Source organism: Ambystoma mexicanum, chromosome 11 (assembly GCF_040938575.1).
Source record: "Ambystoma mexicanum isolate Mex_15411 chromosome 11, UKY_AmexF1_1, whole genome shotgun sequence".
NCBI classification, from domain to species: Eukaryota; Metazoa; Chordata; class Amphibia; order Caudata; family Ambystomatidae; genus Ambystoma; species Ambystoma mexicanum.
This window is the reverse complement of record NC_090934.1, coordinates 1,178,658,547-1,178,673,828: the sequence shown is the minus strand read 5'-3', so window position 1 is coordinate 1,178,673,828 and position 15,282 is coordinate 1,178,658,547. Positions and strand designations below refer to the sequence as shown.

Genomic DNA, 15,282 nt, shown 5'->3' with positions numbered 1-15,282 from the left:
TTTCAAATAGGTCACTTCATTCCAACTAGGCCCAGTGAAAAGGACAAGACGTTGGGTTCTTTATGCATTTTTTCCAAAGACAAAATGCCGCGCTGCGCACATTTGCAAGTCCACAAAGCTAGCACAGTCCTAAGACGGTTTTTCATTTAAGCACTGTAGTACACCTGCCAAAAGGGCAGTGAAGCATTCCAGGACGAACTGCAGACCTACCTGGAGGAAAGGAGTGTTTGGAGCAAGCTCCAACTCCATCTCCCTGTTCCAGAAATCCGTGGCCGGCAGTTATAGGAAGCGTGGAATGCAATCACATGAAAAGTAAAAACCCGTTTCAGGCATGTCAGAAGTGGGATTCGAACCCAAGCCTCCAGAGGAGACTGCGACCTGAACCAGTGCCTTAGACCACTCGGCCATCCTGACTCTGCTTTAGGTGCTTGCCTGAATTGGCTTACAGGCTATGTTGGCAAGTCTTTGACCACACTTAAATCCTCTTGGATTTCCTAAAATGTCTCCACAGTCTGCCAGGAATATACTCTCGCGCATCCCACCCACCCCTCCTAACCCACCACCCTCCCCATCCATTTTAAAAATGTCACTTCATTCCCACTAGGCCCAGTTAAAAGGACAACACATTGGGTTCTTTATGCATTTTTTCCAAAGGCAAAATGTCGCGGTGCGCCCGTTTGCATGTCCACAAGGCCGGCCCAGTCCAAAGATGGTTTTTCACTGGAGTTCACTTTCCCAAAAAAGAAGCGAAGAAATACAGGAAGCACTGGAAATCAACCATGAGGCCTGCAGTGCGTGCTACAACGCCATCTCCCTGTTCCAGAAAGCCTTGGCCAGCAGTTATAGGACGCCTGGAATGTTACAATCAAATGAAAAGAAAAATTCTGTTATAGACATGTCAGAAGTGGGATTCGAACCCACACCTCCAGAGGAGACTGCCTTAGACCACTCGGCCATCCTGACTCTGCCATTTGCACCCCTCAGATGCGGCTTAGAGGCAATGTTGGAAAGTCTCAAAGACCACCCGCCTAAAATCCTCTCCTAATGCATTAAAGTCTCCCAATTCCTCCCAAAAGAATAATCACAGGCAGGGCAGCACTCATACAACGACTACTGGCACAGACGTGCAGGGTTCAATCCCTATGTACAGCAGCTACTTGTCACAAGCACACATGAGTCTTTCATGTTTCTGCAGAACGGTGCTGCCTGCCACCTGTTAACAGACACAAGCAACTACACCTCAGGAAATAGGAAGGCAGGAGGTGGGCTGGTTTATGCAAATAAAAGCATGCACTGTGTCCAACCCTTCAGGAGGTTCAGGCAGTGTGCTAGAGCCTTCTTGGTCACAAGAGGTTGGGCACTAGTCCAGGGGAGCCTGTTTAGGCTGAAAGGACTGTGTATGGGCCGGCCTGATCTCCCTGTACTCCTGCACAGGACTCACTCTAAATGACAGGGCTAAAGAGTTCTGCCAGCAAAGCCTATATACAATGGCCGTTCGTGGCCGTTTGGGCAGGCAGGTGGTTGGTTGGGCAGAGGGCGAGGAGGAAGAACTGTGTTCACTCCTCTGCCTGCCTTTTTACCTCTCGCTTACCCCCCACTCACTCCTCCATCTGCCTCCCACTATGTCACACTAACTTTCCTCCTGACCTCCATTTCAAATAGGTCACTTCATTCCAACTAGGCCCAGTGAAAAGGACAAGACGTTGGGTTCTTTATGCATTTTTTCCAAAGACAAAATGCCGCGCTGCGCACATTTGCAAGTCCACAAAGCTAGCACAGTCCTAAGACGGTTTTTCATTTAAGCACTGTAGTACACCTGCCAAAAGGGCAGTGAAGCATTCCAGGACGAACTGCAGACCTAGCTGGAGGACGGGAGTGTGTGGAGCAAGCTCCAACTCCATCTCCCTGTTCCAGAAATCCGTGGCCGGCAGTTATAGGAAGCGTGGAATGCAATCACATGAAAAGTAAAAACCCATTTCAGGCATGTCAGAAGTGGGATTCGAACCCACGCCTCCAGAGGTGACTGCGACCCGAACCAGTGCCTTAGACCACTCGGCCATCCTGACTCTGCCTTAGGTGCTTGCCTGAATCGGCTTAGAGGCTATGTTGGCAAGTCTTTGACCACACTTAAATCCTCTTGGATTTCCTAAAATGTCTCCACAGTCTGCCAGGAATATACTCTCGCGCATCCCACCCACCCCTCCTAACCCACCACCCTCCCCATCCATTTTAAAAATGTCACTTCATTCCCACTAGGCCCAGTTAAAAGGACAACACATTGGGTTCTTTATGCATTTTTTCCAAAGGCAAAATGTCGCGGTGCGCCCGTTTGCATGTCCACAAGGCCGGCCCAGTCCAAAGATGGTTTTTCACTGGAGTTCACTTTCCCAAAAAAGAAGCGAGGAAATACAGGAAGCACTGGAAATCAACCATGAGGCCTGCAGTGCGTGCTCCAACTCCATCTCCCTGTTCCAGAAAGCCTTGGCCAGCAGTTATAGGACGCCTGGAATGTTACAATCAAATGAAAAGAAAAATTCTGTTACAGACATGTCAGAAGTGGGATTCGAACCCATGCCTCCAGAAGAGACTGCGACCTGAACGCAGCGCCTTAGACCACTCGGCCATCCTGACTCTGCCATTTGCCCCCCTCAGATGCGGCTTAGAGGCAATGTTGGAAAGTCTCAAAGAGCACCCGCCTAAAATCCTCTCCTAATGCATTAAAGTCTCCCAATTCCTCCCAAAAGAATAATCACAGGCAGGGCAGCACTCATACAACGACTACTGGCACAGACGTGCAGGGTTCAATCCCTATGTACAGCAGCTACTTGTCACAAGCACACATGAGTCTTTCATGTTTCTGCAGAACGGTGCTGCCTGCCACCTGTTAACAGACACAAGCAACTACACCTCAGGAAATAGGAAGGCAGGAGGTGGGCTGGTTTATGCAAATAAAAGCATGCACTGTGTCCAACCCTTCAGGAGGTTCAGGCAGTGTGCTAGAGCCTTCTTGGTCACAAGAGGGTGGGCATTAGTCCAGGGGAGCCTGTTTAGGCTGAAAGGACTGTGTATGGGCCGGCCTGATCTCCCTGTACTCCTGCACAGGACTCACTCTAAATGACAGGGCTAAAGAGTTCTGCCAGCAAAGCCTATATACAATGGCCGTTCGTGGCCGTTTGGGCAGGCAGGTGGTTGGTTGGGCAGAGGGCGAGGAGGAAGAACTGTGTTCACTCCTCTGCCTGCCTTTTTACCTCTCGCTTCCCCCCACTCACTCCTCCATCTGCCTCCCACTATGTCACACTAACTTTCCTCCTGACCTCCATTTCAAATAGGTCACTTCATTCCAACTAGGCCCAGTGAAAAGGACAAGACGTTGGGTTCTTTATGCATTTTTTCCAAAGACAAAATGCCGCGCTGCGCACATTTGCAAGTCAACAAAGCTAGCACAGTCCTAAGACGGTTTTTCATTTAAGCACTGTAGTACACCTGCCAAAAGAGCAGTGAAGCATTCCAGGACGAACTGCAGACCTAGCTGGAGGACGGGAGTGTGTGGAGCAAGCTCCAACTCCATCTCCCTGTTCCAGAAATCCGTGGCCGGCAGTTATAGGAAGCGTGGAATGCAATCACATGAAAAGTAAAAACCCATTTCAGGCATGTCAGAAGTGGGATTCGAACCCACGCCTCCAGAAAAGACTGCGACTTGAACCAGTGCCTTAGACCACTCGGCCATCCTGACTCTGCCTTAGGTACTTGCCTGAATCGGCTTAGAGGCTATGTTGGCAAGTCTTTGACCACACTTAAATCCTCTTGGATTTCCTAAAATGTCTCCACAGTCTGCCAGGAATATACTCTCGCGCATCCCACCCACCCCTCCTAACCCACCACCCTCCCCATCCATTTTAAAAATGTCACTTCATTCCCACTAGGCCCAGTTAAAAGGACAACACATTGGGTTCTTTATGCATTTTTTCCAAAGGCAAAATGTCGCGGTGCGCCCGTTTGCATGTCCACAAGGCCGGCCCAGTCCAAAGATGGTTTTTCACTGGAGTTCACTTTCCCAAAAAAGAGGCGAGGAAATACAGGAAGCACTGGAAATCTACCATGAGGCCTGCAGTGCGTGCTCCAACTCCATCTCCCTGTTCCAGAAAGCCTTGGCCAGCAGTTATAGGACGCCTGGAATGTTACAATCAAATGAAAAGAAAAATTCTGTTACAGACATGTCAGAAGTGGGATTCGAACCCACGCCTCCAGAGGAGACTACGACCTGAATGCAGCTCCTTAGACCACTCGGCCATCCTGACTCTGCCATTTGCACCCCTCAGATGCGGCTTAGAGGCAATGTTGGAAAGTCTCAAAGACCACCCGCCTAAAATCCTCTCCTAATGCATTAAAGTCTCCCAATTCCTCCCAAAAGAATAATCACAGGCAGGGCAGCACTCATACAACGACTACTGGCACAGACGTGCAGGGTTCAATCCCTATGTACAGCAGCTACTTGTCACAAGCACACATGAGTCTTTCATGTTTCTGCAGAACGGTGCTGCCTGCCACCTGTTAACAGACACAAGCAACTACACCTCAGGAAATAGGAAGGCAGGAGGCGGGCTGGTTTATGCAAATAAAAGCATGCACTGTGTCCAACCCTTCAGGAGGTTCAGGCAGTGTGCTAGAGCCTTCTTGGTCACAAGAGGTTGGGCACTAGTCCAGGGGAGCCTGTTTAGGCTGAAAGGACTGTGTATGGGCCGGCCTGATCTCCCTGTACTCCTGCACAGGACTCACTCTAAATGACAGGGCTAAAGAGTTCTGCCAGCAAAGCCTATATACAATGGCCGTTTGGGCAGGCAGGTGGTTGGTTGGGCAGAGGGCGAGGAGGAAGAACTGTGTTCACTCCTCTGCCTGCCTTTTTACCTCTCGCTTACCCCCACTCACTCCTCCATCTGCCTCCCACTATGTCACACTAACTTTCCTCCTGACCTCCATTTCAAATAGGTCACTTCATTCCAACTAGGCCCAGTGAAAAGGACAAGACGTTGGGTTCTTTACGCTTTTTATTTTGCATTTTTTCCAAAGACAAAATGCCGCGCTGCGCACATTTGCAATCCACAAAGCTAGCACAGTCCTAAGACGGTTTTTCATTTAAGCACTGTAGTACACCTGCCAAAAGGGCAGTGAAGCATTCCAGGACGAACTGCAGACCTAGCTGGAGGACGGGAGTGTGTGGAGCAAGCTCCAACTCCATCTCCCTGTTCCAGAAATCCGTGGCCGGCAGTTATAGGAAGCGTGGAATGCAATCACATGAAAAGTAAAAACCCATTTTAGAAGTGGGATTCGAACCCACGCCTCCAGAGGAGACTGCGACCTGAACCATTGCCTTAGACCACTCGGCCATCCTGACTCTGCCGTAGGTGCTTGCCTGAATCGGCTTAGAGGCTATGTTGGCAAGTCTTTGACCACACTTAAATCCTCTTGGATTTCCTAAAATGTCTCCACAGTCTGCCAGGAATATACTCTCGCGCATCCCACCCACCCCTCCTAACCCACCACCCTCCCCATCCATTTTAAAAATGTCACTTCATTCCCACTAGGCCCAGTTAAAAGGACAACACATTGGGTTCTTTATGCATTTTTTCCAAAGGCAAAATGTCGCGGTGCGCCCGTTTGCATGTCTACAAGGCCGGCCCAATCCAAAGATGGTTTTTCACTGGAGTTCACTTTCCCAAAAAAGAAGCGAGGAAATACAGGAAGCACTGGAAATCAACCATGAGGCCTGCAGTGCGTGCTCCAACTCCATCTCCCTGTTCCAGAAAGCCTTGGCCAGCAGTTATAGGACGCCTGGAATGTTACAATCAAATGAAAAGAAAAATTCTGTTACAGACATGTCAGAAGTGGGATTCGAACCCACGCCTCCAGAGGAGACTACGACCTGAATGCAGCTCCTTAGACCACTCGGCCATCCTGACTCTGCCATTTGCACCCCTCAGATGCGGCTTAGAGGCAATGTTGGAAAGTCTCAAAGACCACCCGCCTAAAATCCTCTCCTAATGCATTAAAGTCTCCCAATTCCTCCCAAAAGAATAATCACAGGCAGGGCAGCACTCATACAACGACTACTGGCACAGACGTGCAGGGTTCAATCCCTATGTACAGCAGCTACTTGTCACAAGCACACATGAGTCTTTCATGTTTCTGCAGAACGGTGCTGCCTGCCACCTGTTAACAGACACAAGCAACTACACCTCAGGAAATAGGAAGGCAGGAGGCGGGCTGGTTTATGCAAATAAAAGCATGCACTGTGTCCAACCCTTCAGGAGGTTCAGGCAGTGTGCTAGAGCCTTCTTGGTCACAAGAGGTTGGGCACTAGTCCAGGGGAGCCTGTTTAGGCTGAAAGGACTGTGTATGGGCCGGCCTGATCTCCCTGTACTCCTGCACAGGACTCACTCTAAATGACAGGGCTAAAGAGTTCTGCCAGCAAAGCCTATATACAATGGCCGTTCGTGGCCGTTTGGGCAGGCAGGTGGTTGGTTGGGCAGAGGGCGAGGAGGAAGAACTGTGTTCACTCCTCTGCCTGCCTTTTTACCTCTCGCTTACCCCCACTCACTCCTCCATCTGCCTCCCACTATGTCACACTAACTTTCCTCCTGACCTCCATTTCAAATAGGTCACTTCATTCCAACTAGGCCCAGTGAAAAGGACAAGACGTTGGGTTCTTTATGCATTTTTTCCAAAGACAAAATGCCGCGCTGCGCACATTTGCAAGTCCACAAAGCTAGCACAGTCCTAAGACGGTTTTTCATTTAAGCACTGTAGTACACCTGCCAAAAGGGCAGTGAAGCATTCCAGGACGAACTGCAGACCTAGCTGGAGGACAGGAGTGTGTGGAGCAAGCTCCAACTCCATCTCCCTGTTCCAGAAATCCGTGGCCGGCAGTTATAGGAAGCGTGGAATGCAATCACATGAAAAGCAAATACCCATTTCAGGCATGTCAGAAGTGGGATTCGAACCCACGCCTCCAGAGGAGTCTGCGACCTGAACCAGTGCCTTAGACCACTCGGCCATCCTGACTCTGCCTTAGATGCTTGCCTGAATCGGCTTAGAGGCTATGTTGGCAAGTCTTTGACCACACTTAAATCCTCTTGGATTTCCTAAAATGTCTCCACAGTCTGCCAGGAATATACTCTCGCGTATCCCACCCACCCCTCCTAACCCACCACCCTCCCCATCCATTTTAAAAATGTCACTTCATTCCCACTAGGCCCAGTTAAAAGGACAACACATTGGGTTCTTTATGCATTTTTTCCAAAGGCAAAATGTCGCGGTGCGCCCGTTTGCATGTCCACAAGGCCGGCCCAGTCCAAAGATGGTTTTTCACTGGAGTTCACTTTCCCAAAAAAGAAGCGAGGAAATACAGGAAGCACTGGAAATCAACCATGAGGCCTGCAGTGCGTGCTCCAACTCCATCTCCCTGTTCCAGAAAGCCTTGGCCAGCAGTTATAGGACGCCTGGAATGTTACAATCAAATGAAAAGAAAAATTCTGTTACAGACATGTCAGAAGTGGGATTCGAACCCACACCTCCAGAGGAGACTGCGACCTGAACGCAGCGCCTTAGACCACTCGGCCATCCTGACTCTGCCATTTGCACCCCTCAAATGCGGCTTAGAGGCAATGTTGGAAAGTCTCAAAGACCACCCGCCTAAAATCCTCTCCTAATGCATTAAAGTCTCCCAATTCCTCCCAAAAGAATAATCACAGGCAGGGCAGCACTCATACAACGACTACTGGCACAGACGTGCAGGGTTCAATCCCTATGTACAGCAGCTACTTGTCACAAGCACACATGAGTCTTTCATGTTTCTGCAGAACGGTGCTGCCTGCCACCTGTTAACAGACACAAGCAACTACACCTCAGGAAATAGGAAGGCAGGAGGCGGGCTGGTTTATGCAAATAAAAGCATGCACTGTGTCCAACCCTCCAGGAGGTTCAGGCAGTGTGCTAGAGCCTTCTTGGTCACAAGAGGTTGGGCACTAGTCCAGGGGAGCCTGTTTAGGCTGAAAGGACTGTGTATGGGCCGGCCTGATCTCCCTGTACTCCTGCACAGGACTCACTCTAAATGACAGGGCTAAAGAGTTCTGCCAGCAAAGCCTATATACAATGGCCGTTCGTGGCCGTTTGGGCAGGCAGGTGGTTGGTTGGGCAGAGGGCGAGGAGGAAGAACTGTGTTCACTCCTCTGCCTGCCTTTTTACCTCTCGCTTCCCCCCACTCACTCCTCCATCTGCCTCCCACTATGTCACACTAACTTTCCTCCTGACCTCCATTTCAAATAGGTCACTTCATTCCAACTAGGCCCAGTGAAAAGGACAAGACGTTGGGTTCTTTATGCATTTTTTCCAAAGACAAAATGCCGCGCTGCGCACATTTGCAAGTCCACAAAGCTAGCACAGTCCTAAGACGGTTTTTCATTTAAGCACTGTAGTACACCTGCCAAAAGGGCAGTGAAGCATTCCAGGACGAACTGCAGACCTAGCTGGAGGACAGGAGTGTTTGGAGCAAGGTCCAACTCCATCTCCCTGTTCCAGAAATCCGTGGACGGCAGTTATAGTAAGCGTGGAATGCAATCACATGAAAAGTAAAAACCCATTTCAGGCATGTCAGAAGTGGAATTCGAACCCACGCCTCCAGAGGAGACTGCGACCTGAACCAGTGCCTTAGACCACTAGGCCATCCTGACTCTGCCTTAGGTGCTTGCCTGAATTGGCTTAGAGGCTATGTTGGCAAGTCTTTGACCACACTTAAATCCTCTTGGATTTCCTAAAATGTCTCCACAGTCTGCCAGGAATATACTCTCGCGCATCCCACCCACCCCTCCTAACCCACCACCCTCCCCATCCATTTTAAAAATGTCACTTCATTCCCACTAGGCCCAGTTAAAAGGACAACACATTGGGTTCTTTATGCATTTTTTCCAAAGGCAAAATGTCGCGGTGCGCCCGTTTGCATGTCCACAAGGCCGGCCCAGTCCAAAGATGGTTTTTCACTGGAGTTCACTTTCCCAAAAAAGAAGCGAGGAAATACAGGAAGCACTGGAAATCAACCATGAGGCCTGCAGTGCGTGCTCCAACTCCATCTCCCTGTTCCAGAAAGCCTTGGCCAGCAGTTATAGGACGCCTGGAATGTTACAATCAAATGAAAAGAAAAATTCTGTTACAGACATGTCAGAAGTGTGATTCGAACCCACGCCTCCAGAGGAGACTGCAACCTGAACGCAGCGCCTTAGACCACTCGGCCATCCTGACTCTGCCATTTGCACCCCTCAGATGCGGCTTAGAGGCAATGTTGGAAAGTCTCAAAGACCACCCGCCTAAAATCCTCTCCTAATGCATTAAAGTCTCCCAATTCCTCCCAAAAGAATAATCACAGGCAGGGCAGCACTCATACAACGACTACTGGCACAGACGTGCAGGGTTCAATCCCTATGTACAGCAGCTACTTGTCACAAGCACACATGAGTCTTTCATGTTTCTGCAGAACGGTGCTGCCTGCCACCTGTTAACAGACACAAGCAACTACACCTCAAGAAATAGGAAGGCAGGAGGCGGGCTGGTTTATGCAAATAAAAGCATGCACTGTGTCCAACCCTTCAGGAGGTTCAGGCAGTGTGCTAGAGCCTTCTTGGTCACAAGAGGTTGGGCACTAGTCCAGGGGAGCCTGTTTAGGCTGAAAGGACTGTGTATGGGCCGGCCTGATCTCCCTGTACTCCTGCACAGGACTCACTCTAAATGACAGGGCTAAAGAGTTCTGCCAGCAAAGCCTATATACAATGGCCGTTCGTGGCCGTTTGGGCAGGCAGGTGGTTGGTTGGGCAGAGGGCGAGGAGGAAGAACTGTGTTCACTCCTCTGCCTGCCTTTTTACCTCTCGCTTCCCCCCACTCACTCCTCCATCTGCCTCCCACTATGTCACACTAACTTTCCTCCTGACCTCCATTTCAAATAGGTCACTTCATTCCAACTAGGCCCAGTGAAAAGGACAAGACGTTGGGTTCTTTATGCATTTTTTCCAAAGACAAAATGCCGCGCTGCGCACATTTGCAAGTCCACAAAGCTAGCACAGTCCTAAGACGGTTTTTCATTTAAGCACTGTAGTACACCTGCCAAAAGGGCAGTGAAGCATTCCAGGACGAACTGCAGACCTAGCTGGAGGACAGGAGTGTTTGGAGCAAGCTCCAACTCCATCTCCCTGTTCCAGAAATCCGTGGACGGCAGTTATAGTAAGCGTGGAATGCAATCACATGAAAAGTAAAAACCCATTTCAGGCATGTCAGAAGTGGAATTCGAACCCACGCCTCCAGAGGAGACTGCGACCTGAACCAGTGCCTTAGACCACTAGGCCATCCTGACTCTGCCTTAGGTGCTTGCCTGAATTGGCTTAGAGGCTATGTTGGCAAGTCTTTGACCACACTTAAATCCTCTTGGATTTCCTAAAATGTCTCCACAGTCTGCCAGGAATATACTCTCGCGCATCCCACCCACCCCTCCTAACCCACCACCCTCCCCATCCATTTTAAAAATGTCACTTCATTCCCACTAGGCCCAGTTAAAAGGACAACACATTGGGTTCTTTATGCATTTTTTCCAAAGGCAAAATGTCGCGGTGCGCCCGTTTGCATGTCCACAAGGCCGGCCCAGTCCAAAGATGGTTTTTCACTGGAGTTCACTTTCCCAAAAAAGAAGCGAGGAAATACAGGAAGCACTGGAAATCAACCATGAGGCCTGCAGTGCGTGCTCCAACTCCATCTCCCTGTTCCAGAAAGCCTTGGCCAGCAGTTATAGGACGCCTGGAATGTTACAATCAAATGAAAAGAAAAATTCTGTTACAGACATGTCAGAAGTGGGATTCAAACCCACGCCTCCAGAGGAGACTGCAACCTGAACGCAGCGCCTTAGACCACTCGGCCATCCTGACTCTGCCATTTGCACCCCTCAGATGCGGCTTAGAGGCAATGTTGGAAAGTCTCAAAGACCACCCGCCTAAAATCCTCTCCTAATGCATTAAAGTCTCCCAATTCCTCCCAAAAGAATAATCACAGGCAGGGCAGCACTCATACAACGACTACTGGCACAGACGTGCAGGGTTCAATCCCTATGTACAGCAGCTACTTGTCACAAGCACACATGAGTCTTTCATGTTTCTGCAGAACGGTGCTGCCTGCCACCTGTTAACAGACACAAGCAACTACACCTCAGGAAATAGGAAGGCAGGAGGCGGGCTGGTTTATGCAAATAAAAGCATGCACTGTGTCCAACCCTTCAGGAGGTTCAGGCAGTGTGCTAGAGCCTTCTTGGTCACAAGAGGTTGGGCACTAGTCCAGGGGAGCCTGTTTAGGCTGAAAGGACTGTGTATGGGCCGGCCTGATCTCCCTGTACTCCTGCACAGGACTCACTCTAAATGACAGGGCTAAAGAGTTCTGCCAGCAAAGCCTATATACAATGGCCGTTCGTGGCCGTTTGGGCAGGCAGGTGGTTGGTTGGGCAGAGGGCGAGGAGGAAGAACTGTGTTCACTCCTCTGCCTGCCTTTTTACCTCTCGCTTACCCCCACTCACTCCTCCATCTGCCTCCCACTATGTCACACTAACTTTCCTCCTGACCTCCATTTCAAATAGGTCACTTCATTCCAACTAGGCCCAGTGAAAAGGACAAGACGTTGGGTTCTTTATGCATTTTTTCCAAAGACAAAATGCCGCGCTGCGCACATTTGCAAGTCCACAAAGCTAGCACAGTCCTAAGACGGTTTTTCATTTAAGCACTGTAGTACACCTGCCAAAAGGGTAGTGAAGCATTCCAGGACGAACTGCAGACCTAGCTGGAGGACGGGAGTGTGTGGAGCAAGCTCCAACTCCATCTCCCTGTTCCAGAAATCCGTGGCCGGCAGTTATAGGAAGCGTGGAATGCAATCACATGAAAAGTAAAAACCCATTTCAGGCATGTCAGAAGTGGGATTCGAACCCACGCCTCCAGAGGAGACTGCGACCTGAACCAGTGCCTTAGACCACTCGGCCATCCTGACTCTGCCTTAGGTGCTTGCCTGAATCGGCTTAGAGGCTATGTTGGCAAGTCTTTGACCACACTTAAATCCTCTTGGATTTCCTAAAATGTCTCCACAGTCTGCCAGGAATATACTCTCGCGCATCCCACCCACCCCTCCTAACCCACCACCCTCCCCATCCATTTTAAAAATGTCACTTCATTCCCACTAGGCCCAGTTAAAAGGACAACACATTGGGTTCTTTATGCATTTTTTCCAAAGGCAAAATGTCGCGGTGCGCCCGTTTGCATGTCCACAAGGCCGGCCCAGTCCAAAGATGGTTTTTCACTGGAGTTCACTTTCCCAAAAAAGAAGCGAGGAAATACAAGAAGCACTGGAAATCAACCATGAGGCCTGCAGTGCGTGCTCCAACTCCATCTCCCTGTTCCAGAAAGCCTTGGCCAGCAGTTATAGGACGCCTGGAATGTTACAATCAAATGAAAAGAAAAATTCTGTTACAGACATGTCAGAAGTGGGATTCGAACCCACGCCTCCAGAGGAGACTGCGACCTGAACGCAGCGCCTTAGACCACTCGGCCATCCTGACTCTGCCATTTCCACCCCTCAGATGCGGCTTAGAGGCAATGTTGGAAAGTCTCAAAGACCACCCGCCTAAAATCCTCTCCTAATGCATTAAAGTCTCCCAATTCCTCCCAAAAGAATAATCACAGGCAGGGCAGCACTCATACAACGACTACTGGCACAGACGTGCAGGGTTCAATCCCTATGTACAGCAGCTACTTGTCACAAGCACACATGAGTCTTTTATGTTTCTGCAGAACGGTGCTGCCTGCCACCTGTTAACAGACACAAGCAACTACACCTCAGGAAATAGGAAGGCAGGAGGCGGGCTGGTTTATGCAAATAAAAGCATGCACTGTGTCCAACCCTTCAGGAGATTCAGGCAGTGTGCTAGAGCCTTCTTGGTCACAAGAGGTTGGGCACTAGTCCAGGGGAGCCTGTTTAGGCTGAAAGGACTGTGTATGGGCCGGCCTGATCTCCCTGTACTCCTGCACAGGACTCACTCTAAATGACAGGGCTAAAGAGTTCTGCCAGCAAAGCCTATATACAATGGCCGTTCGTGGCCGTTTGGGCAAGCAGGTGGTTGGTTGGGCAGAGGGCGAGGAGGAAGAACTGTGTTCACTCCTCTGCCTGCCTTTTTACCTCTCGCTTACCCCCACTCACTCCTCCATCTGCCTCCCACTATGTCACACTAACTTTCCTCCTGACCTCCATTTCAAATAGGTCACTTCATTCCAACTAGGCCCAGTGAAAAGGACAAGACGTTGGGTTCTTTATGCATTTTTTCCAAAGACAAAATGCCGCGCTGCGCCCATTTGCAAGTCCACAAAGCTAGCACAGTCCTAAGACGGTTTTTCATTTAAGCACTGTAGTACACCTGCCAAAAGGGCAGTGAAGCATTCCAGGACGAACTGCAGACCTAGCTGGAGGACGGGAGTGTGTGGAGCAAGCTCCAACTCCATCTCCCTGTTCCAGAAATCCGTGGCCGGCAGTTATAGGAAGCGTGGAATGCAATCACATGAAAAGTAAAAACCCATTTCAGAAGTGGGATTCGAACCCACGCCTCCAGAGGAGACTGCGACCTGAACCAGTGCCTTAGACCACTCGGCCATCCTGACTCTGCCGTAGGTGCTTGCCTGAATCGGCTTAGAGGCTATGTTGGCAAGTCTTTGACCACACTTAAATCCTCTTGGATTTCCTAAAATGTCTCCACAGTCTGCCAGGAATATACTCTCGCGCATCCCACCCACCCCTCCTAACCCACCACCCTCCCCATCCATTTTAAAAATGTCACTTCATTCCCACTAGGCCCAGTTAAAAGGACAACACATTGGGTTCTTTATGCATTTTTTCCAAAGGCAAAATGTTGCGGTGCGCCCGTTTGCATGTCCACAAGGCCGGCCCAGTCCAAAGATGGTTTTTCACTGGAGTTCACTTTCCCAAAAAAGAAGCGAGGAAATACAGGAAGCACTGGAAATCAACCATGAGGCCTGCAGTGCGTGCTCCAACTCCATCTCCCTGTTCCAGAAAGCCTTGGCCAGCAGTTATAGGACGCCTGGAATGTTACAATCAAATGAAAAGAAAAATTCTGTTACAGACATGTCAGAAGTGGGATTCGAACCCACGCCTCCAGAGGAGACTACGACCTGAATGCAGCTCCTTAGACCACTCGGCCATCCTGACTCTGCCATTTGCACCCCTCAGATGCGGCTTAGAGGCAATGTTGGAAAGTCTCAAAGACCACCCGCCTAAAATCCTCTCCTAATGCATTAAAGTCTCCCAATTCCTCCCAAAAGAATAATCACAGGCAGGGCAGCACTCATACAACGACTACTGGCACAGACGTGCAGGGTTCAATCCCTATGTACAGCAGCTACTTGTCACAAGCACACATGAGTCTTTCATGTTTCTGCAGAACGGTGCTGCCTGCCACCTGTTAACAGACACAAGCAACTACACCTCAGGAAATAGGAAGGCAGGAGGCGGGCTGGTTTATGCAAATAAAAGCATGCACTGTGTCCAACCCTTCAGGAGGTTCAGGCAGTGTGCTAGAGCCTTCTTGGTCACAAGAGGTTGGGCACTAGTCCAGGGGAGCCTGTTTAGGCTGAAAGGACTGTGTATGGGCCGGCCTGATCTCCCTGTACTCCTGCACAGGACTCACTCTAAATGACAGGGCTAAAGAGTTCTGCCAGCAAAGCCTATATACAATGGCCGTTCGTGGCTGTTTGGGCAGGCAGGTGGTTGGTTGGGCAGAGGGCGAGGAGGAAGAACTGTGTTCACTCCTCTGCCTGCCTTTTTACCTCTCGCTTACCCCCACTCACTCCTCCATCTGCCTCCCACTATGTCACACTAACTTTCCTCCTGACCTCCATTTCAAATAGGTCACTTCATTCCAACTAGGCCCAGTGAAAAGGACAAGACGTTGGGTTCTTTATGCATTTTTTCCAAAGACAAAATGCCGCGCTGCGCACATTTGCAAGTCCACAAAGCTAGCACAGTCCTAAGACGGTTTTTCATTTAAGCACTGTAGTACACCTGCCAAAAGGGCAGTGAAGCATTCCAGGACGAACTGCAGACCTAGCTGGAGGACGGGAGTGTGTGGAGCAAGCTCCAACTCCATCTCCCTGTTCCAGAAATCCGTGGCCGGCAGTTATAGGAAGCATGGAATGCAATCACATGAAA

The 15,282-nt window shown here is 49.9% G+C and overlaps 12 non-coding genes across 12 annotated transcripts; all 12 read right to left on the bottom strand.

The window, feature by feature from the left end:
* Positions 1–1,984: 1,984 nt before the first annotated feature.
* TRNAP-CGG (transfer RNA proline (anticodon CGG)) lies at positions 1,985–2,066 on the bottom strand. The gene has a single exon. It is a non-coding gene; the product is annotated as a tRNA-Pro (tRNA).
* Positions 2,067–2,548: 482 nt separating this feature from the next.
* Positions 2,549–2,631, bottom strand: TRNAL-CAG (transfer RNA leucine (anticodon CAG)). The gene has a single exon. It is a non-coding gene; the product is annotated as a tRNA-Leu (tRNA).
* Positions 2,632–4,215: 1,584 nt separating this feature from the next.
* Positions 4,216–4,298, bottom strand: TRNAL-CAG (transfer RNA leucine (anticodon CAG)). The gene has a single exon. It is a non-coding gene; the product is annotated as a tRNA-Leu (tRNA).
* Positions 4,299–5,874: 1,576 nt separating this feature from the next.
* Positions 5,875–5,957, bottom strand: TRNAL-CAG (transfer RNA leucine (anticodon CAG)). The gene has a single exon. It is a non-coding gene; the product is annotated as a tRNA-Leu (tRNA).
* A 1,020-nt stretch (positions 5,958–6,977) lies between these two features.
* Positions 6,978–7,059, bottom strand: TRNAL-CAG (transfer RNA leucine (anticodon CAG)). Its single transcript has one exon. It is a non-coding gene; the product is annotated as a tRNA-Leu (tRNA).
* A 482-nt stretch (positions 7,060–7,541) lies between these two features.
* TRNAL-CAG (transfer RNA leucine (anticodon CAG)) lies at positions 7,542–7,624 on the bottom strand. The gene has a single exon. It is a non-coding gene; the product is annotated as a tRNA-Leu (tRNA).
* Positions 7,625–9,208: 1,584 nt separating this feature from the next.
* On the bottom strand, positions 9,209–9,291 carry TRNAL-CAG (transfer RNA leucine (anticodon CAG)). The gene has a single exon. It is a non-coding gene; the product is annotated as a tRNA-Leu (tRNA).
* Positions 9,292–10,875: 1,584 nt separating this feature from the next.
* Positions 10,876–10,958, bottom strand: TRNAL-CAG (transfer RNA leucine (anticodon CAG)). The gene has a single exon. It is a non-coding gene; the product is annotated as a tRNA-Leu (tRNA).
* Positions 10,959–11,978: 1,020 nt separating this feature from the next.
* TRNAL-CAG (transfer RNA leucine (anticodon CAG)) lies at positions 11,979–12,060 on the bottom strand. Its single transcript has one exon. It is a non-coding gene; the product is annotated as a tRNA-Leu (tRNA).
* A 482-nt stretch (positions 12,061–12,542) lies between these two features.
* On the bottom strand, positions 12,543–12,625 carry TRNAL-CAG (transfer RNA leucine (anticodon CAG)). The gene has a single exon. It is a non-coding gene; the product is annotated as a tRNA-Leu (tRNA).
* Positions 12,626–13,636: 1,011 nt separating this feature from the next.
* On the bottom strand, positions 13,637–13,718 carry TRNAL-CAG (transfer RNA leucine (anticodon CAG)). The gene has a single exon. It is a non-coding gene; the product is annotated as a tRNA-Leu (tRNA).
* A 482-nt stretch (positions 13,719–14,200) lies between these two features.
* Positions 14,201–14,283, bottom strand: TRNAL-CAG (transfer RNA leucine (anticodon CAG)). Its single transcript has one exon. It is a non-coding gene; the product is annotated as a tRNA-Leu (tRNA).
* Between the last annotated feature and the right edge of the window lie 999 nt (positions 14,284–15,282).